Source organism: Schistocerca cancellata, chromosome 5 (genome assembly GCF_023864275.1).
Source record: "Schistocerca cancellata isolate TAMUIC-IGC-003103 chromosome 5, iqSchCanc2.1, whole genome shotgun sequence".
NCBI lineage: Eukaryota > Metazoa > Arthropoda > Insecta > Orthoptera > Acrididae > Schistocerca > Schistocerca cancellata.
The window spans coordinates 407,542,095-407,566,261 of NC_064630.1; positions in this window are offsets into that span (position 1 = coordinate 407,542,095).

Genomic DNA, 24,167 nt, shown 5'->3' on the forward strand with positions numbered 1-24,167 from the left:
CTGTTTTCAGTATTTTTGTTAGTCTTTGTCTATATTTTTCTTTTAGTTCTTCATTAATATTTAATACTATCTATTCTTATTTTTTGTCTGTATCCTAGATATTTATAGGCATCCATCGCTTCTATGCAGTCGCTGTGGTTATCCAATATGTAATCTTCTTGTTTAGTGTGTTTTCCCTTGACTATGCTATTTTTCTTACATTTGTCTGTTCCAAAAGCCATATTTATATCATTGCTGAATACTTCTGTTATCTTTAGTTGTTAATTTGTTGCTGCCAGTAGTTTTAGATCATCCATGTATAGCAAATGTGTGATTTTGTGTGGGTATGTTCCAGTAATATTATATCCATAATTTGTATTATTTAGCATGTTGGATAGTGGGTTCAGAGCAAGGCAGAACCAGAAAGGAGTTAATGAGTCTCCTTGGTATATTCTACACTTAATCTGTATTGGCTGTGATGTGATATTATTAGAATTTGTTTGGATATTAAGTATGGTTTTCCAGTTTTTCATTACTATGTTTAGGAACTTTATCAATTTAGGATCTACTTTGTATATTTCCAATATTTGTAGTAACCATGAGTGGGGTACACTATCAAAAGCTTTTTGGTAATCAATGTATGCGTAGTGTAGCGACCTTTGTTTAGTTTTAGCTTGATATGTCACCTCTGCATCTATTATCAGTTGCTCTTTACATCCTCGTGCTCCTTTGCAACAGCCTTTTTGTTCTTCATTTATAATTTTGTTCTGTGTTGTATGTGTCATTAATTTCTGTGTAATGACTGAAGTTAATATTTTGTATATTGTTGGTAGGCATGTTATGGGGCGATATTTAGCTGGGTTTGCTGTGTCTGCTTGATCTTTAGGTTTCAGATAAGTTATTCAATGTGTAAGTGTATCAGGGGATGTGTATGGGTCTGCAATGTAACTGTTAAATAATTTAGTTAGATGTGAATGCGTTGAGGTGAACTTCTTTAGCCAGAAATTTGCTATTTTATCTTTTCCAGGGGCTTTCCAACTGTGAGTAGAATTAATTGCTTGGGTGACTTCATGTTGCAAAATTATCACTTCAGGCATTTGTGGTATCATCTTGTATGTGTCTGTTTCTGCTTGTATCCACCGTGCATGCCTGTTATGTTGTACCGGGTTTGACCATATGTTGCTCCAGAAGTGTTCCATGTCTGTTATGTTTGGTGGATTGTCTATTTTAATGTGTGGGTTATCTATTGTCTGGTAAAATTTCTTTTGGTTTGTGTTGAATGTTTGGTTTTGTCTCCTTCTATTTTCACTTTTTTTGTATCTTCTAAGTCGTTTGGCCAATGCTTGTAATTTCTGCTTCTTTTCATCTAATTGCTCTATCGCTTCTTGTTGTGAGATTTTAACTAACCTTTTTCGTTTTTTTTCTGACATTTCATTTCTTATAAATTGTGTTAGCTGTACGATGTCTTTTCTCAGATTTTCTATTCTGATCTGTAGCCTGTGTTGCCATGCTGGTTTTGTGGGTTTCTTCTGTGTGTTGGTTTGTTCTGATCTCTGCCTAGTGTGTATATTTAGTGTAGTGAGTGCTCCTATATAAACCAGTAGTTGTAACTCTTCCATAGTTGTGTTTTCATTTATTTTGTTGTGTATGATTGTGTTGATAGTTTTTATTGTTGTTTCGACTTGTGGGTTATTTGGCGGTCTATGCAAGAATGGTCTAATGTCAGTATCTGTGTCTTTGTATTCTATTATTATTATTATTATTATTGTCATTATGTCATCAGCAAATCCGATATGGTGCATCTTCCCACAACTGAAATAGATGTGCATTGTTCGATTCAGTATTTCCATCACATAAATATGGCTTATAATTACGTTACATTGCTGCTAGTAGCCATATTTCTTACTTTTTCTTAGGCAGTTGCTACCTGTTACTCCATCATAGGAATTTATGTGCACAGCATTGTTGCAATACACACGTTCGATTTATCCGATTTCTGTAATTTCATTTCGATACCAGATCGTTATAATCGGATTCAGCCAGTCAGGCTTAATGTGGATATCCGAATACGACTCTCCATCATTTGATAGACTGGGTAAACCACATTCTTAATCGGACGGTTGAATCTAGATCACTTATTTATGACAGGGCCTGAATTCTTAAACACTGTGGAAAATAATAATACAATGTGTTTATTACTAATATGTTATTTACATATAAATATATGAACGAACGAGATAACAGTTTATTTACAGGAGCAGAGCTCCATCCGTCATAGCAGAGCAGTGCGAGATTGGTTTCAGGGCCAAGAGAGAATAAAGCTGTTGCCGTTTGTTCCACGATCACCGAACATCAACCAGATGTGGGCAGAGGTAACAAGGTCATTGTCATGTGGACCTTCAACAAATGCAAGCGACCTTTGGGCGAATATAGAAACCATATGGTGGGAAGTAAACCATCACGCCACACTGTCGATGACTTAATGAAATCAATGCCCCTACGCATTCGAGAAATCTTACGTAATGATCGTGGGTGGGTTGGCTACTAAAAGTATACTCGTCCACAAAACCCATGTGGACAATTATCTGATAGTCGGTCAAACTTTGCGTTGTCGCAGTTCTTTAGATACAAGTCCATTTACTTTCAGTCTCCTCCTTACAATTCTTGCAATGAAAAGTAATTGAAAAATCTCATCCACTCGACGCCAACTGAGGAACTGACTGGTGCATGTGTTGTCCAACACACAGTAGTTGCCACCCTCACTGTAATCAATGACTGTTTGTGTCTGTGTGTTTTCGTGTTCACGCACAATCTGAATCAATACTATTAACAGCAGAGAGACAACCAACAATAAATATTGCATCAAATATGACTGTAAAGTATTTTAATGCGATGAATTTTTACCCAACCCACGACCTGCATATTACGTTACGTTAAGTAAGATGTATTAACTCCATAGTATCGTTAGCAGAGACAGTGCGCTCTTGTTGTCGAGGCTCGCGACAAGTACAGCGATTAGCAGTGCCCAATGCCGCCGCGATTTGTTTATGTTGGCTGAGCGTGGACACTGCAGCAGACGCTTCGCCATAAACAGAAAGAAATCACCTTGGCTCTGACTGCAGTGAGCGGATATCACTGCCTGCGTGTTCTTATAGCAACCAACGTGAGACTCTACTCACAGGTGCCATGGAGCAATTGCAACGGGTATCATGTCATTAGTCATCAGAATATTAACCAGTGATGAAATGTCCACTCTATTTGTATCCCAAGAAAATAGGAACCTTCTCACAAAGGAATGTGAGGTGATATCAAAATTTATCCAACATACAAAAATTAACTGCAGGGCTTTCATGTATGCAGTAGTAGCACACATGGAAATATTATGTCTTGGAAGCGTATATTTCATTTCATCTTCTCATATTAACGCCCTTGTTTTAGTATGAAGTGCGAAAATAAAGACGAAAAACTAAAGTTCCTGAGAAGCATATCAGTCATTTCCTCTTCTCATATCATAACTTTTGTTTTAGTATGAAGTAAAAAAATAAACAGTTTAAGGTTGTGAAGTATAATATGACACCAGATTCTTATCGTAGGCGCTATCGGAAACGCAGAAAGCAGGGAGCTGTCCATTCTTTTGTCGAACAGTCTGTCTCCTTTCATGCATTACTCCCGCTAGGAGATTCTTATTTAAGGACTTGTGGGCATCAAGTTCTTCAGCAGAACAAGTCTTATGTTATTGTGCTAATTACGGTATGGAAAAAATGCAACAAAGACGATTTCCCCTTAAGCAGTGGGGATATTTGCAAATGTCTGTATTCAGCAATAACTGCCAGCTGCCACAACACTCCACAGAATCCATGCGGCAGGCAACACAACTGTGCGTGCATTTCAGACTTCATTCAGTAAGACGTCAGGAGATGGATGGAAACGTCAAATTAACGTCGCTTTCCAAGACGTATTCAATCCAGAATGAGGTGTTATTAAGGTAGTTGAGCGTTCTAGCAATTACACTTTCATAATTCCCATATGAGTATTCCGATAGCCAAAAGAACCCGTTAATGTGAAACTATCGGGAACTTCACTAATATCAAACTTGTAGAACTTGAGACAATACGTGGACTCTTCTCTTCTCTTCTGTTATTTAGGATTCTCTCCGTCCTAGACGTAATGCAAACGGAGCTTCAGAGGCGCTATTCCGCTATTATTCCACTCGCTCGCGGCCACACTGTATTCCCGCTAGGGTTCGGACGATGCTGTGCGACTAGCACTGAAAACTTTCGATGACCCGTCGAGACCCAAATAATTATACAGGATGTTTGAGGAGGAATAGTAAATATTGTAGGAGGTGTTGCTATAGACAAATTGCAGAAAAAATGCCATATAACTCCCTGTATATGTATAAATGTGTGTGTCTGTTCTTTCGGGAATGTCCGAAAGAAAAGACACTACGAATCCGGGTTCGAACCTGGTCAGGCACAAATTTTCATCTGACGCCGTTGTTCTATTTTAATGCGCATGACTTTGACAAGGTCAACTGCGTAGCAGCAAAACGCAGAACGGTAGCAAGGACAGGGTCGGCAGCTGTGGCCGTAGCTACCCGACGAAAATCAATCGGAAACGATTCGACCACGTCATCGGTTTCCGAATCAATAAATATGCAAGCAAGTTCAGAGGAATCGAATGCTCTATCCTCAGCAACAGTCAAACGGGACAACGCATCGGCGTTTCCGTGCTTAGCAGTGGACCGATACAAGATACCGTAGCGGTACTGCGAGAGGAAAATAGACCAGCGAATGAATTTCTGCGCTGTACGTGGAGGTACAGGCTTGTTCGGATGAAAAAGCGATGTCAAAGGTTTGTGGTCTGTGATGATGGTAAAGTGACGACCATTCAAGAAATCATGAAACTTGGTAACACCAAATACGAGAGCCAATGCTTCTTTCTCGATCTGTGAATAATGTCTTTGCGCAGACGAGAGCAATTTGGACGCAAAGGCAATAGGGCGATCATGCGAACCATCTTCGTGCGCAAGCACAGAACCGATCCCGAAATCCGATGCATCCACCATCAACAAAAGGGGTTTCTGGGGATCGAATGGCGTAAGGCAAGTATTGGAAAGCAACGCTGATTTCAACTGGCGAAAGGCGCGGTCGCATTCCGTCGTCCAGACGAACGGAACACCCTTACGGCGTAAGCGATGAAGTGGAGCTGAAATGGAAGAGGCGTGGGGAACATAGCAATGGTAATAGTTGATTTTTCCCAGCACACTCTGCAGCTGCTTCAAATTCTGCGGCGAAGGCAAGTCTTGTATGGCACGGAGGCGCTCGGGACTGGGATGTATGCCTTGGGCATTGAGTACATGTCCCAGGTAGGGTAAGTCAAGAGCAAAAAATACACATTTGTCCTTCCGCAAGCGAAGACCATTTTGTCGCAAGACCTGAAATAATGTTCTGAGATTGGGTAAATGTTCTTCTTCCGTCTTTCCGGAGATCACAATATCGTCCAGATAGTTTACTGCAGTAGGGACCGACGCACAAACAGTTTGTAGATATTGCTGAAACAATGCAGGGGCGGATGCACACCCGAATGGCAGTCTTTTGAATCGATACAAACCAAGGTGCGAGTTAACCACCAAAACGCGCTGGGATTCTTCGGCCACCGGTATTTGCAAGTACGCATCTGCTAGGTCCAACTTCGAAAAACATTTACCCGGGCACAGTTTGTCAAAAAGATCTTCCGAGCAGGGTAAAGGAAAAGTTGCAGTCACTAATTATGGATTCACTGTTGCCTTGAAGTCCACACAAAGTCTCAATTTTCCCGAAGGTTTTTGCAAAATTACTAAGGGTGATGCCCAGAGAGAAGCCTGCACACGTTCAATTACACCTTGTGATTCCAAATCGTGTAATGTTTTTGCGACCTCATCACGCAATGCATGGGGAACATTGCGCGCTCTGAAAAATTTCGGTTGCGCGTTGACTTTCAGTTCCAAATGTGCTTTATAGTTCTTAGCGCAACCGAGGCCCGGTGCAAAAATGTCTGCAAATTCTTCACATAGACGAGAAACACTGTCTGAAGGCACAGTCTGGTTCACTGATAGGACCTGATTTACTACAGACAAGTTAAACAACTGAAATAAATCGAAACCAAACAAGTTCACTGCAGCAGAAGAAGAACGAAGGACGTAAAATGACACAAGTTTTGTTTGTATGTTGCAAGAAGGCTGCACTGTCCTAACACAGGGATCGCTTGTCCTGAATAACTACTTAACTTAACATTTGCGGCATGCAACGGAGGTGTGCCCAGCTGTTTGTACGTGTCGTGATTGATCAGTGAAACTGCAGCTCCGGTATCGAGCTGGAACGGTATCACTTTGCCGTTAATGTCCAAATCTACAAAAAGTTTATTGTCCTGCTGACGACAAGAGCGACTGTCTCGTGCATCGTGAACTGACACTGGTACAAAATCACTTGCGACCTGACGGGAGTGCCGGCGATGTCGACGCACACTATTTGTGGGACGAACACAGTCACTGTTAGAGAGATTAGCACTGGGCGGAGTGGCATGAACTATATGAATTTCCATGGGCGAAGCGTTGCGAGCCTGAGTATCCTTGGTTCGATTCCGATTCCGGCACGAGCAAAGGGCCTGGAATGGTTTTGAGCTTCCCATCTGAGCTTTTTCTGGCAAACACTTTGAACATGTCCTTTTTTATTACAGAAAAAGCAAATAGCCTGGCGTGACGGGCAATTCTCACGCGAATGTCTAGTAGCACACCGCGGGCATGATTTCACTGCATTTGCTTGCTGGCGCGGTACACGTGGCTGAGAGCCAGGCGGCTTTGGCGCGAGGACTGTTTGCTGTTCCGTGCAGCTCGCCCGGCGGGCCGGTTAACCTGACACATGGGTGGCGAAGTTTCAAATGATTCCTGAGCAAAGTCAAGTGTGTCCTGCCGATCCACTATCTCCATCACTTGTTGAAGGGAGGGATTGACTAGTTTCAAAATCTGTTCCCTTATACGAACATCAGAAACGTTCTGTGCAATTGCGTCACGCACCATAGTATCTGAACAAGGGAGTCCACATTGACACTCAAAAGCACAATCCCTAGTAAGGCCTTGAAAGGTTGCAACCAACTCCCGATTAGTCTGACCGGCCGTACGTTTTGTACGAAAGAACGTATCCCGTTTGGCAACTACATTGACTGATTCTTTGAAATATGCATCTAATGCAGACAAAATTTCGTCGTAGGACAGAGTTTCTACGTCGCGTCGGGGAAATAATTTGACTATCACACGGTACGTGTGGACGCCGACGGACGAAAGGAGAAAAGGCTGCCGCTTATTACCTTGAATTCTGTAGGCGGCGAGATGGAATCCAAATTGGCGTGACCACTCCGTCCAGCTTTCCAGTGCCGCATCAAAAGGACGAAAAGGTGGTGCAACTTCGTGTTGTGGCTGCGTGAGCGGTGGAGCGGCGGCCGCCGCATCGTTTTGCATTGCACGTTGACCCTGGACGAGCTGTCCAAGGCCATCCAGTAAGGCCTGCGTCTGCTGATTCTGTAAGTGATAAAATTCGGACAATACATCTGGAGATTGTGGCGAAGCCATTACACAAGTAATTCAGGGCAGTATGGTTACGAACGGGTGGCATGCAGATGGAATTTTTAGCTTACAGCCAGAATACAGTTTCGCTCAATTTTGTAACTTCAGACAATATGACAAAGAAATAGTTGAAATATTTCTAAGTACTAATGTGCAGTGTGCTGTGTCGTTATAACATGCCACACTACATATGCCCATCCCCCAACCCCTCCCGTTGCTCCCCCAGTTCATCAGGTTTTTTCCCCAGAAAAATCAGTAGGCGTTCTGATTCAGGCCTGTATAACAAGGCTGTAACTTAACAAAGAGAATGTCTGTGTTCCGTTTTCCAGTTTAAACTCGTAAATTCGAAGTACAACAGAATTTCAAACGTGATGGAAAGTAAGCTGATGAACACCAGCAAGAAATGAATGGTTGTTCTAACACAAAAAGATACAAACTGCTATACACATAATCAGTATGTGTATCATCTTCACATTTCATCGTTACACTACTAATTACATGTAAGGAAACAGTTTTCAAAAAATCTTGAATGGGAAAACACATAGTAAATTATTAACGTAAGAATGTGTAACAGAGAAGTACGAATGTTATATCATGTTTTTGTTGCCTAGTCTTTTTTTATCTGGACCATGTAACCTTCCGCAAATGGGCACTCAAATTACAATTGAGAGACACTTCTTTGAAACAAGCTTACCATCAGTTGGAGAACAGCTAGTTTATTCACATATGACTAAAACTTGTTTAATAATATCAGTATTTTAAATATTTTAAACGTAATACAATTTTTGAGTTATATATTCATCACAGCAACACCCATACACTTATGTCATTCTCTGTGCATATATAACATGTCGCTGTTCCATACAGTTTTTAAATACTGGGGTTGTGGTCGATAGTTTTGAATTGTATGCACTGAAAATAAACTCTGTTGTAAGATGTTCCCAAAAACCATGGATATCAGTGCCACATTTTATTTTTGTATTGTCTTACTGTCTTTACAAAATGTCACTAGTTTTAACGTGCAGTTAATGAGCATGTACAAATGTTTTATAGCCAAATTTTAAATTTACAACTCATTTAAAGTTTACAGTTGTAATCATGAGAAACACTATTATTACTGTCTACTTTCACCCAGTTTTATTTTAACTTAAGTCCTACCTCATGGCGTACATTATTACATAATCGACCATTTTTACGTTACTGCTGATCCCGCAAAACATACTTTCACATAATCTCCACTTTATTTTTTACTGATCTCATTTAGTCCTCTTGACAAAATGATGGGAAAGTCCCTAACCACTTTCCTCAACGATGTCCTCCATATTTCCCCTTATCTCATATCCCTTTCTTTGTTCCTCTTTGTCCCTATTCTTCTCTTCACTGTTTACTTTTACTTATTTCACTCCATCGTTCATTAACCATTATTCCTCTATTCCTTCTTCATTCTGCTAAGTACCTAATACAATGCCGTTTGTGAAAAGTGCAACACCGAGAAGGAATTACCCGAATAACGCCACACTTGGTGGAAGTAGCGACGGGTGTGCAAGCAATACGTGATACGTTTTGCATCGAGATGGGGTACACATAGGCCGAGCAGAGCCCTCAAGTATCGGTCCGATAGGGTCGGTGTTGCGCCTAGTCTAGTCATTTCAGAGCTGTCACACAAGATGGAAACAATACACTGAGTGCCTGATTGCCCCGTCTGACGTCAAAGGCAGCATATCGGCATGTGAGCGAGTTCGAACGGGGCAAAATGATCGGTCTCCGAGAAACAGGGCTGTCATACAGCGACGTTTCGGCTCGCACAGGGCATTCTGCTACGACAGTGATCCATAATGTGTGGAAGCAGTGGACGGAGGAAGGTCGCACGCAACGACGAGCGGGAACTGGACCACGTAACATGACCACAGCACGGGATGACCGTCATCTTGTTTGCATGGCGATTACGCACCGCATAGCGTCATCCACAGTGTCGGCTCGTCGCCGGAACACTGCAACATGTGTGAACTTGTCTGCATCCATAGTTTGTCGCCATCTGCTACAGACTGGACTTGTTGCACACATGCCATTACGTCGGCTTCTACGAGGTGCATTCAAGTTCTAAGGCCTCCGATTTTTTTTCTAATTAACTACTCACCCGAAATCGATGAAACTGGCGTTACTTCTCGACGTAATCGCCCTGCAGACGTACACATTTTTCACAACGCTGACGCCATGATTCCATGGCAGCGGCGAAGGCTTCTTTAGGAGTCTTTTTTGACCACTGGAAAATCGCTGAGGCAATAGCAGCACGGCTGGTTAATGTGCGGCCACGGAGAGTGTCTTTCATTGTTGGAAAAAGCCAAAAGTCACTAGGAGCCAGGTCAGGTGAGTAGGGAGCATGAGGAATCACTTCAAAGTTGTTATCACGAAGAAACTGTTGCGTAACGTTAGCTCGATGTGCGGGTGCGTTGTCTTGGTGAAACAACACACGTTTTTGTTGCAGTGCAGGAAGGAATTTGTTCTTCAAAACATTTTCGTAGGATGCACCTGTTACCGTCCTGCCCTTTGGAACGCAATGGGTAAGGATTGCGCCCTCGCTGTCACAGAACATCGACACCATCACTTTTTCAGCACTGGCGGTTACCCGAAATTTTTTTGGTGGCGGTGAATCTGTGTGCTTCCATTGAGCTGACTGGCGCTTTGTTTCTGGATTGAAAAATGGCATCCACGTCTCATCCATTGTCACAACCGACGAAAAGAAAGCCCCATTCATGCTGTCGTTGCACGTCAACATTGCTTGGCAACATGCCACACGGGCAGCCATGTGGTCGTCCGTCAGCATTCGTGGCACCCACCTGGATGACACTTTTCGTATTTTCAGGTCGTCATGCAGGATTGTGTGCACAGAACCCACAGAAATGCCAACTCTGGAGGCGATCTGTTCAACAGTCATTCGGCGATCCCGTAAAACAATTCTCTCCACTTTCTCGATCATGTCGTCAGACCGGCTTGGTTCAAAAAATGGTTCAAATGGCTCTGAGCACTATGGGACTCAACATCTTAGGTCATAAGTCCCCAAGAATTTAGAACTACTTAAACCTAACTAACCTAAGGACATCACACACACCCAAGCCCGAGGCAGGATTCGAACCTGCAACCGTAGCAGTCCCGCAGTACCGAACTGCAGCGCCAGAACCGCTAGACCACCGCGGCCGGCTCAGACCGGCTTGTGCGAGCCCGAGGTTGTTTCGGTTTGTTGTCACATGATGTTCTGCCTTCATTAAACTGTTGCACCCACGAACGCACTTTCGACACATCCATAACCCCATCACCACATGTCTCCTTCAACTGTCGATGAGTTTCAATTGGTTTCACACCACGCAAATTCAGAAAACGAATGATTGCACGCTGTTCAAGTAAGGAAAACGTCGCCATTTTAAGTATTTAAAACAGTTCTCATTCTCGCCGCTGGCGGTAAAATTTCATCTGCCGTACGGTGCTGCCATCTCTGGGACGTATTGACAATGAACGCGGCCTCATTTTAAAACAATGCGCATGTTTCTATCTCTTTCCAGTCCGGAGAAAAAAAATCGGAGGCCTTAGAACTTGAATGCACCTCGTATTGTCCAGAAACCACAAGCTCCTCCGACTGCAATAGGCACGTGAACAACGTCACAGGCGTGCTGAGTGGTAACATGTAATCCTTTAGGATGAGTCCCGCTTCAAGGCGTCCTATAGTAATGGCCGCATACCTGTCCATGGTGAACGCAACCTGGACAGCTGCATTGTAGAGCGGCATAGCGGAAAACACCAGGTGAGGTGGTTTGGGGCGCCATTGGTTACAACAACCGATTTCGCCTCGTAGTAATTGCGGGCACTTTGAACAGCAACCGGTACCTAATGGAGGTTGTGGAGCCTGAGGTACTCCCCCTGCTTCACGCATCTCCACAGGCCACATTTCAATGGGACAATCCCCGGCCATATATTGCGAGGAATGAACAGGCCTTCTTCGAACTGCGGCGGGTACCATTGCATCCCTGGCCTGCGCGTTCGCCAGACATGTCGCCCATCGAACATGTGTGGGATATGGTTGGTCGGCACCTGGTGCGTCACGGTCTTCCAGTAACCGGTGTCACGGATTTGGGGACTCGGATACAATCTACCTGGAGGGATATCCCCCAGGGACGTATTCACAACGTTATTGATTCAATGCCACGGCGTATAGCAGCTCTAATTGCAGCGCATGGTGGCCACACGATATACTGAATAGTAGGGCTCAAAGGACATGTACAGATTTGAAAAGGTAATCATTTGTTACTTGACATGTACCTTACCTGTGGTATTAAATTAATTGAATTAATGCATTTCCACAAACGATAGTGTATATTTCCCTGAAACTGCCACCAGAGCAGCAGGTATAAAACACAAACAGAGGAAAGTTATCTACAAGTTTTGCAGAAATCAGACTATACTCATAAGTGTTGAAGTGTGTGGAAGTGAGGCAGTAGTTGAGAATGGAGTGACACACTCTGTAGCTCTCACAGGTTATTCTAATCATTCCTTGCCGAATTAGAAAGACAAATAGGGCGAAATTTCAAAATGTAATTAAATTTCAGAGAGAGGAAATCATATCTTTGCGGTTTACCAATGTCATTGTAATTCTGTCAGAGACGGAAAAAGAGTTGGAAGAGCAAATGGATAGCATCTTGAAAAGAGATTATAAGATGAATATATATAAAAATAAAACAGATGTAATGGAAAAATGGTTCAAATGCTTCTGAGCACTATGGGACTTAACTACTGTGGTCATCAGTCCCCGAGAACTTAGAACTACTTAAACCTAACTAACCTAAGGACATCACACACATCCATGCCCGAGGCAGGATTCGAGTCTGCGACCGTAGCGGTCACGCGTTTCCAGACTGTAGCGCCTATAACCGCACGGCCACTCCGGCCGGCAGACGTAATGGAGTTTAATCGAATTAAATCAGGTGATACTGTGGGAATTAGATCATGAAATGGTACACAAAATGCAGTACCGGCAGTTGAATATTGCTGCTTGGACAGTAAAATAAGCCATAACATTATGGCCACTGCCCACAGCGACGTTCAATGCCGCCTGGTGGCGTTACAGGCACGTGACGCGGTACAAAAGTATGTAATTTAGGCTAGATGGTGATCTGTGGCATCTATGCACAATGCAAGTGTTCCGGAGTACATCGTTCATCGCACATTGTTGAACATTGAGCTCCGCAGCAGACCACTCGTACGTGTTCACATGCTGACCCAACGACATCGCCGGTTACGATTGCAGTGGGCACGGGACCATCGGGATTCTACCGTTAGTCAATGGAACCGTGTCGGCTCTTCGGGTGAGTCACATTTTTGCTACACTAGGTCGATGGTCGCCTCCACGAATGCCGTCATCGAGGTGAATAGCGTCTCGAAACGTGCAGCGCACCACGGACGCAGGCTGGAGAGAGCAGTATTATGCTACAAGAGACATTGTCCTGCTCTTGCATGGGACCTGTGGTAGTAATCGAAGACCCGCTGACAGCTGCGAATCACCTGCATCCCTTCATGGTTGATGTCTTCCCCGATGGCGATGTCATCTTTTAGCAGTATCACTGTACGTGTCTCTGAGCCAGAACCGCGCTAGGGTGGTTGATGTCTCGGCCACCAGATTCCTCTGAGACAAATCCTATACAATCCATATGGGTTGCTATCGGGTGCCATCACCGCATACGCAAATCAGCGGCCCATTATTTACGTGAATTACTCGACCCGTGCGTAGACATCTAATGCCTCATACCTACCAACAAACTGTCGGATCCCTGATACGTAGACTCAGTGACGTATTTAGTTTCAGTAACGTATAAACAAGCCATTAAGCAGGTAGTCATAATGTTTTAGCTCGTCAGTGTAACTGACGATGGCCGAATTAGAAAAGATATGAAATACAGACTGACAATAGCGAGAAAAGCATTTCTGAAAAACATTTCTAAGATCAACTATAAATTGAAAAAAAATGTATTTGAAATTATTTATCTAGAGCACAGCCTTACACAGAAGTGAAGTATGGATGATAAACGCTTCATACAAGAAAAGAATGCAAGCTTTTTAAATTTGGTGCTACAGAAGAATACTGAAGATTACATGAATAGATCAAATAACTAATAATAATATACTGGATGAGACTGAAGAGAAAAGAAATCTGTTGCACACCTTGACTGGAGAAGCTGGTTGATATGACATATCCGGAGGCATCAAGGTGTAGTCAGTTAGGTAATGGAAGAACGCGTACGGTATAAAAATTCTGTTGGAAGATGACAGTAAGCAGTTTCAGTTAGCTGTATCGCACAAAGGTGAAGAGGCTTGCACAGGATAGAGTAGCGTGGGGAGCTTCATCAGACCAGGCTTTGGACTGAAGACCACAACAACGAAAACAGCAAACATGAAAACTTTATCCTCATCTACGGAGATGTTCACTCTTTGCTCTTGAATTAGCTGGTGTGTCACGTGATTCCGCTGTCGTCAGATACTGTCCACATGACAGTTGTCTGCAGCCCAGACAGGACAAATTATTTCAGCGCTTTAGTTCCCAGTCAGACAGTTTATTCACTGAACATTTCACGTTAAATCGGGTTAAGCTTATAGCTTGAATATCTCGAAGTGAAACTTCAAGGACTTAGAATGATGTGTGACAATATTTCAATGATTACAAAATCGAGTCAAATTTATAAAGAATTTGGCAGTATGCAACCTCTTATAAGTACGATGTAGTAACTCCTCTGATCTCGAATCCCGCACTGAACTGGTTGGGAATGTCGTCAGAAAGCTGGTCTGCACTCTCCTGAGGCAAGCTGGCCACAACTGTTTCAGCTGGTCTTTGAGATCATGAATGCTGGCACTGGGACGGAGTTGACACTCGAGCTGGTCACACACAAGTTCATCTGGGATAGATCTGGGGATCGCGCTGGCCATGGGAGCAACTCAACATCACGCAGACACATGCCATGTGTGGAAAAGCATTGACCGGTTGTCAAATGGCACCAAGATAGTGCCGGATGGTAAGTAACACAAGAGGACGGAGGATGTCAGTGACGTACCGTTGTGCTGTCAGTGTTCCCTCAGTCACTATTAGCAGTGAACTGGAATCGCACTAGATAACTCCACACACATTGAAGCTAGGAGTAACATCGCTACGCCTCTCCAAAACCTTGGAAAAATGGGACTTCTGGCCAAGTCGCCGCCACTCTCACCGACGACGGTCATGAGAGTAGGTGTAGGACCGCGGTTCATAGATGAACAAAGTGCAGCGCCATTCGTGGGCAGTCTGTGCTTCCTGGTCAAAGTGCCACTACGAATGCAGCCGTGTTTTGTTGTAGTGTTATCGTCAGCCTACTCACTGAACAGTAAGTTCCTAGTGCAGCTGCTCCTAGACTACAACCAATTGTTCAGAGTGTCACAGAATGCTGCAGGGTGTCCATTAATTGTTTTTGGATGGTAGGCTCAGATGTGAAAGGGTTACGGTGCGCTTGGTTCAGAATAGTTATCCTGCCTTGTAATGGTCTGACATTATCGATCAGCACCTTGACAACGAGTATGGCTGCTCTCACTTTCCCACGCATTTCAAAAATGGTTCAAATGGCTCTGAGCACAATGGGACTTCACATCTGAGGACATCAGTCCCCTAGAACTTAGAACTACTTAAACCTAACTAACCTAAGGACATCACACACACCCATCCCCGAGGCAGGATTCGAACCTGCGACCGTAGCGGTCGCGCGGTTCCAGACTGTAGCGCCTAGAACCGCTCGGCCACTCCGGCCGGCCCCACGCATTTCAATACTGGCCCATTGTCACATCCGAATGCCCTACAAATCTGGATACTGCACGATTCGACCAACTGGCCAAATGGAGACCCATAATGAAATCCCTTTCAAACTTTGTCAGGTATTGATCAACGGTGCCTCACACAGGCAAGCGATGTCCCTGCATTCTTCACAGTGATCACTCAACATCTCAAGTTGTTCACGTCCCTTATATACCTTACCGGGCCTGGTAACAACTCTAAACACGATCAACACTAATGTATTCTGGTGGCCATTCTGCTTGTCACAGAGATGGTTGGTTGGTTGATTTTGAGGAGGGGACCAAACATTTAGGTCATTGGTTCCATCGGATTAGATAGAGATGGGGAAGGAAGTCGGCTGTGCCCTTTCAAAGGAACCATATCCTGTAGCAGTTTATGGAAATCACGGAAAACCTAAATCAGGATTTCCTGATGTCGGGGTTAGAACGGTCGTCCTCCCAAACGTGAGTCCTGTGTGCTAACCACTGCGCCACCTCGCTTGGCTGTCACAGAGAATTTCAACTGTAATCATTTACATACCCTCTAATGGTGTCTTTGTGCACAAAGTTACATTTACATCCAACCATGTCTTCTGTGCACTTCACTTTTTTGTCAGATAGTGTATTTGCTCTTGTTTAGCTGTAATTGTAATGTCGCTTACAGGCTACAGCACTTGAAGATCTAAAGGTAATGTTCCTCGCTAGGTGTCAGCTATGCATGTCAACAGTTATTCTCCTACTTTCTTCTTAAATACGAGGGCTATTCTGAAAGAAATTTCCGTTCGGTCGCGAATTGGGAACCACTGTGAATAACCGATGAAGATTTGCACAGATGCCCGTCGATCGCGTCATGTCACTCCTTTCAGTTCTCAGTGCACAGTGAACACGTAAAAACGCCTAGAAAATAGCATCTCCCGCCAAGTATGAGGTCCGAATGAGAGATTTCGCCCGATGTCATGCAACCCACGTAACACAACTGTCGTGTGGTTTCTTCTTCATGCCAATTCTCGGTCGCACTCCGCAGGAGCAATGAAGATGCTCCTGCAGCGCTTTCGGTGGGAAGTGTTTGATCGCCCTCGATACCGCTCATAACTGGCTGTCCCTGAGTTTCACCTCTGCTGACATGAACCACAGGTTTTGAAGAAATGTTTTGGCACAGTCAACAAGCTGTAGACCAGCGTAGAGTATTGGCAGAAATCAGAGAAGGGTGCCTTCTATGACGACAGTATTGGGAAGTCGGCACAACGCTGCGACAAATGTCTAAGTCAGAGTGGTGATTATGTGGACAAATAGCTAGAAGGTGTAGCTAACAGTTGCTAATAAAACGTTTTTTTATTTTCACAATGCTTTCCGTTTCGCAATGGATCGGAACTTACTTTCCGAATATCCCTCATATTACTGCAGTATCTAGTATATGTCCAATAAAGAGTTATATTACTACAATGATCGCAAGTAAGACAAAGGACTCATTGCTGAAATAACTTAGCTGAGATCGTGCGTTATATTTTACACACGAAGAAATTCACCGACAGGTATGGCATGTCAATTTATTACTTCTTAACTACTAACTCAACGAGCAACACATTTTGCACAGAGTATCCTCATATACGACCGAATGTAATTGTCTAATTATATCAGTGTACGTCACATAATTGGGGATATACGACGTCATAAATGTAGAGACGTGCGAAAAACTAGCTTTTGCTTAAAAAAGGGCTCAAATCACTGAAGTTTTACTCATTTAGTGTTTGTTAAAAAGGGCTATTATCAACTTCCTTCGAAATTTAAACCAAATTTCCAATCTTTTCTGAACTTTTTCTCTCTTACATGCTTAACGTCAAATATTTAACATATTATTTCACTCGTAAAGTAATAAAGAGTGTCAAGCTGCTTTATACATGGGAGTTCGCTTGTTTAAAGAATCTGGGGTTGTCGGTTCTACATCTACATCTACAGCTATATCTACATTATTACTCTCAATTCACAATTAAGTGTCTGGCAGAGAGTTCGTCGAACCATCTTCTTGGTATATCTCTACCGTTCCACTCTCGAACAGCTCTCGGGAAAAACGAGCACTTAAATCTATGTGTGCGAGCTCTAATTTCACTTATTTTATCACGATGATCATTTCTGCCCATGCAGATGGGCGCCAACATGATATTTTCGCAGTCGGAGGAGAAATCTGATGATTCAAATTTCACGAGAAGTTTCTGTCGAAACGGAAAACGCCTTCGTTTTAATTATTGCAACCCCAATCCACGTATAGTGTCTGAGGCTTTCTCTCCATTATTTCGCGATAGTGCAAAAGGAGTTGTTCTTCTTTTAACTTTTTCGATGTCTTCTGTCAGTCCCATCTGATGCGGATTCCACACCGCACAGCAGTACACCAGAAGAGGGCCGACAAGCGTGGTTTAAGTGATCTCTTTAGTAGGCCTGCTGAAGTAACCAACTGATCTGAAAATAAATAGCAGTCTTTGGTTTGCTTTACTCGCCACATTATCTATATGATCGTTCCAATTTACGTTATTCGTAATTTAAATCCCTAACTATTTAGTTGAATGACAGCCTTTATATCTGTGTGATTTATCGTGTAAGTGAAATTTAGTGGATTACTTTTAGTACTCAAGTGGACGACTTCACACTTTTCATTATTTAGAGTCAACTGCCCCTTTTTGCACCATACAGATATCTTTTCTAAATCATTTTGCAATTGGTTTTGATCATGTGATGACTTTACAAGCCTGCAAATGATTGCATCATCCCCAAACAATTTAAGAAAGCTGTCAGATTGTTTCCTAAATCGTTTATGCAGATCAGGAACAGCAGAGGGCCTATAACACTTCCTTGGGCAACACTAGATATTATTTCTGTTTTATTCGATTACTACAGACTGTGACCTTTCTGACAGCAAATTACGAATCCAGTCACACAACTAAGGCGATACCCCCTAGGCACGCAATTTGATTAGAAAACGCTTGAGGAACAGTGTCGAAAGGCTTCTGGAAATCAAAAAATATGGAATCAATTTGACATCCCCTGTCATGCTTCCTGAGAATAAAGAGCTGGTTGTGTCTGACAAGACCAATATCTTCTGAATCTGTGCTTCTTATCAGTAAATTGTATTCTTCGAGGTAGTTCATAATGTTCGAACACAGTACATGTTCCTAAATCCAGCGGCAAATCGACGTTAGTAATATTGGTCTTTAATTCAGCGGATTGCTCCTATTACTTGTTCATAGGTGTTGGTGTGATTTGTGCAAATTTCCAGTCTTTGGATATGGATCTTTCGAAGAGCGAGCGGTTATATATGGTTGCTAAGCATCGAGCTATTGTGTCAGCATACTCTGAAAGGAATCTGACTGGAATACAATTTGAACCGGCGGCCTTCCATCTATTAAGTGATGTAAGCTGCTTCGCTACACCGAGGGTATATACACTACTGGCCATTAAAACTGCTACACCAAATGCAGATGATAAACGGGTATTCATTGGACAAATATATTATACTAGAACTGACATGTGATTGCATTTTCACACAATTTGGGTGCATAGATCCTGAGAAATCAGTACCCAGAACAATCACCTCTGGCCGTAATAACGGCCTTGATACGCCTGGGCATCGAATCAAACAGAGCTTGGATGACGTGGACAGGTACAGCTGCCAATGCAGCTTCAACACGATACCACAGTTCATCAAGAGTAGTGACTGGCGAATTGTGACGAGCCAGTTGCTCGACCACCATTGACCAGACGTTTTCAATTGGCGAGAGATCTGGAGCCTCGTGATGACTGGGTGTTGTGTGATGTCCTTAGGTTAGTTAGGTTTAAGTAGTTCTAAGTTCTAGGGGACTGATGACCATAGATGTTAAGCCCATAGTGGTCAGAGCCATTTGAACCATAGAGATCTGGAGAATGTGCTGGCCAGGGCAGCAGTCGAACATTTTCTGTATCCACAAAGGCCCGTACAGGACGTGCAACATGCGGTCGTGCATTATCCTGCTGAAATGAAGGGTTTCGCAGGGATCGAATGAAGGGTGAAACCAGGGGTCGTAACGCATCTGAAATGTAACGTCCACTGTTCAAAGTGCCGTCAATGCGAACAAGAGGTTACCGAGACGTGTAACCAATGGCACCCCATACCATCACGCCGGGTGATATGCCAGTATGGCGATGACGAATACACGCTTCCTATGTGCGTACACCGCGATTTCGCCAAACACGGATGCGACCATCATGATCCTGTAAACAGAACCTGGATTCATCCGAAAAAATGACTTTTTGCCATTCGTGCACCCAGGTTCGTCGTTGAGTACACCATCGCAGGCGCTCCTGTCTGTGATGCAGCGTCAGGGGTAACCGCAGCCATGGTCTTCGAGCTGATAGTCCATGCTGCTGCAAACGTCGTCGAACTGTTCGTGCAGATGGTTGTTGTCTTGCAAACGTCCCCATCTGTTGACTCGGGGATCGAGACGTGGCTGCACGATCCGTTACATCCATGCGGATAAGATGCGTGTCATCTCGACTGCTAGTGATACGAGGCTGTTGGGATCCAGCACGGCGTTCCGTATTACCCTCCTGAACCCACCGATTCCATATTCTGCTAACAGTCATTGGATCTCGACCAACGCGAGCAGCAATGTCGCGATACGATAAACCGCAATCGCGATAGTCTACAATCCGATCTTTATCAAAGTCGGAAACGTGATGGTACGCCTTTCTCCTCCTTACCCGAGGCATCACAACAACGTTTCACCAGGCAACGCCGGTCAGCTGCTGTTTGTGTATGAGAAATCGGTTGGAAACTTTCCTCATGTCATCACGTTGTAGGTGTCGCCACCGGTGCCAACCTTGTGTGAATGCTCTGAAAAGTTAATCATTTGCATATCACAGCATCTTCTTACTGTCGGTTAAATTTCGCGTCTGTAGCACGTCATCTTCGTGGTGTAGTAATTTTATTGGCCAGTAGTGTACTTTTTTGCTTACAACCGACAGGGCTGTGAAACAAAATTTCCGGACGATTCAAATCTCATGTCGACCGTTAAGTCACACGCGCGCGCCAAATATTGTCGCGGACGTCGGGCAGCTGGGGATAAACACGGAGCGATGGAGCTGTCTGCCGCTGCGGACAAGCTGCGAGGGAAGCAATTGTCCAGAGGGCACGCTCGGACGCCTCCCGTCGCCGACGGAACAGCAGCGGCGGGTGTTTCTGCTCGCATAAATGCGGTAATATAAATCACGTCTCTTTTTCAATCTAGAGCCCCGTATTGCCACATAAATCTCGCGATACTGGGCCGGCGCCGGGGCCGTACGTGGCGCAGCTCCCGGCAACGCTCGCCGGGCAGGGCCGCGCTGCAGCGCCACGCAGCGGCCGCCGGCGCCGGACTTTGTTCTTAACTCCGGCCGCGAAAATCCCAAATTAATTAAGGCAGAATGGTTAATTAATTAGCCCCGCCCGCAGCCCTCTCGCGTCCGGCTAGCGAGCGTCTGCGGCTTATTAAGCCGTAGGCGGTTGTTGGCGGACCGAGAGGTTCAGCGTCATCCCGTGTAGTGGTTATCCTCTCCACTCTACTGACGAGCCTCCAGTTCGTGCCAGCTCCCGTCGATCTCGGCCACAGCTACCTGTTGCCGCTGACAGCCCTGCAGACACAAGCGTCTGTGTACGCCACAGAGTTTTGCATATCAAATATGTGTGAAACCTTATGGGACCTAAGGTCATCAGTCCCTAAGCTTACACACTACTTAACCTAAATTATCTTAAGGACAAAGACACACACCCATGCCCGAGAGAGGACTCTAACCTCCGCCGGGACCAGTTGCACAGACCATGACTGCAGCGCCCAAGACCGCTCGGCTAATCCCGCGCGGCGTTTTGCATATTACTGTGACCTTATACGTATACCTGGGATAGCATCGAAGTCAGTCCTATCAACGGTCGCCAGGTATATGGAAAAGCATTTCAGTAATCATGGTAGATGCAAGCACAGAAAGAATGTCAGTGTTTAACATCCCATCGATGATTAAATTGTTAGACTGTTAAAAGTTTTAATCGTCTTGATAGCAATAAAATGTAAAATTTCAGTTTGCTGATTACTGGTTTCTGTTGATTAACGACCATCTTCAAATCTATGAAAATAAAAAAAAATTGCCTTCCAGTTAACGTGAACTTAACATTTAAAAAAAATCATCGAAGCAGACGAAATAAATTAAAATTTGTGCTGTAGCCGGGACTCCAACGCGTGTCTTCCTGCTTGCTAGGCAGAAATGCTAACCATCACACTACCTAGCCTGTGTGCCCTCCCAACACAAACTTCAATTCATTTTTCCTTTACACTACTTGTCACTACTGCCAGGGCTCTCTGATATTGGCAAGCACCCCAGCCTAATGGGTCGTCCTTGTACCATTTGGTGATCTAATAGATGATATAATTAAATGTTTCCCCGAGACATTTAAGTCTCTTTTTATTATCTACAATAATGATCACTATCGTTCTGCGGTGGTGTAATGGATAGCATTTCTGACTAGCAAGCAACAAGAACCGGCTTCGAGTGACGCCTGCAGCTCAAATTTTAATTCATTTCTTCTGCTTCGATCATTATCGTAGATAATAAAAAAGAGACTTAAATCTCTCAGGAAAACAATTATAAGATTTGAAAAAAACGTACATACATATTTACTTTTCAACATAGTCACCCCGGCGACGAAAATATTTCTCCCAACGAGCGACCTCTTTGTTAATGCCGTCACTGTAGAATGTTTGACTTTGTTGACGGAGCCACAACCTCACCTCTAGTTGCACCGTTTCCTCTGGAGTTTCCCAACGAAGTGTTATAAGCTCTCTGCTGTTTGTGATATATAAAAACAGTTTAGGAGACTACCTGAGCAGCCTTTTAGATTGCTTGCAGAGGATGTTGTCATTTACCGTATTACAAAGTCATCAGATGACCAAAATAAATTGCAAAACGATTTAGGTAAGATTTCTGTGTGGTGTGAAAAGTGGCAGTTGAATCAAAATATTGAAAATTGTAGAGTCATTCAAATGAGTACTGAAATGAATCCGCTGAATTTTGGGTTACACAATAAAATACACAAATCTAAAGGTTGCAAATTCAACTAAATACTCAGGGGCTACAATTACGGATAACTTAAATTGGATCACATAGATAATGTTGTGGTGAAAGCAAACCAAAGACTGCGATTTATTGGCAGAACACTTACGTGCTTTAGTAGGTCTACTAAAAAGACTGCTTACACTACGCTTTTCTGCCCTCTTCTGGAGTATTGCTGTGCGTTGTCGGACTCGCATCAGATAGGGTTGACGGAAGATGTCGAAAAAGTTCAAACAAGGGCAGCTCATTTTAAATTATCGCCGCCAACAGAATGCAACCACACTCTACTACCAGTTGAAAACTACAATTATGGATAAAGGGATGTAAGGTGAAATGTTAGGGCCCATATACCATCATGTATCATTTTCTGTTACTACCTTATTGACATAAACACCTCTGAAACAGGTTGGTCATTGGCATTCACAATTTCAGTTAATTACAACACAGAATTAGTAAGAGATCTCAATAATAGGGCAATAAAAGCAGGTAGGTCTTCATTCATAAGAACCTAAATTATGAAATATTTTTTAATTTAATTAAACGGAACAGGCAGGCTTCAATAATAACAGCTGCAGTTAATTAAAATTGCCAAGCAGAAAACAGGCAGGCCGGCTTTAATAACGGATTCAGTTAAATAAAATTACAAAATAAAAAACAGCCAGACTTTCAATGATAACAGCTTCAGTTAAGCGGAATTGCCAAACAGAAAACAGGGAAAACTAAACTAAACTACACTCCGTCCGAACAGGCCGTGGAAGGCCCAACGGTACCGACCGGGAGCCGTATCATCCTCAGCCCACAGGCGTCACTGTATGCGGGCATGGAGGGGCATGTGGTCAGCACACCGCTCTCCCGGCTGTATGTCAGTGAACGAGACCGGAGCCGCTACGTCTCAATCAAGTAGCTCCTCAGTTTGCCTCAGAAGGGCTGGGTGCACCCCGCTTGCCAGCAGCGCTCGTCAGACTGGATGGTCATCCATCCAAGTGCTATTTCAGCACGACACCGCTTAACCTCGGTGATCTGACGGAAACCGGTGTTACCATTGCGGCAAGGCCGTTGGCAGAAAATATGGCAGCCTTCAATAAAACAGCTTCAGTTAGGTAAAATTACCAAATAGAAACAAGCAGCCCTTCAATAATAACAGCTTCAGTTAAGTAAGATCACCAAATAGAAAACAGGCATGCCTCCAATCATAACATCATCTGTTAAGCGAAATTACCAACCAGAAAACAGGCAGGTCTCCTTCAATAGCAGATTAAGTTAAGTAAAATTACCAAATAGAAAATAAGCAGGCATTCTTTAATAACGGCTTCAGTTAAGTAAAATTACCAAATAGAAAATAGGATTGCCTTTTATAATAAAAGCATCAGATAAGTAAAATTACCAAATAGAAAAAAGGAACGTCTTCTTTAATAACAGCTTCAGGTAAGTAAAATTACCAAGTAAAAGACAGGCAGACCTTCAATGATAACAGCTTTATTTAAGTAAATTACCGAATACAAAGCAGGCAGCCCTTCAACGATAACAGCTTCAGTTAAGTAAGATTGCCAAATAGAGAACAGGCAAGCCTCTAATGATAACAACTTCAGATACTGTGTGGTGACAGGGAGGTCCGGACACAGCATACACGAAACACGTAATCTCT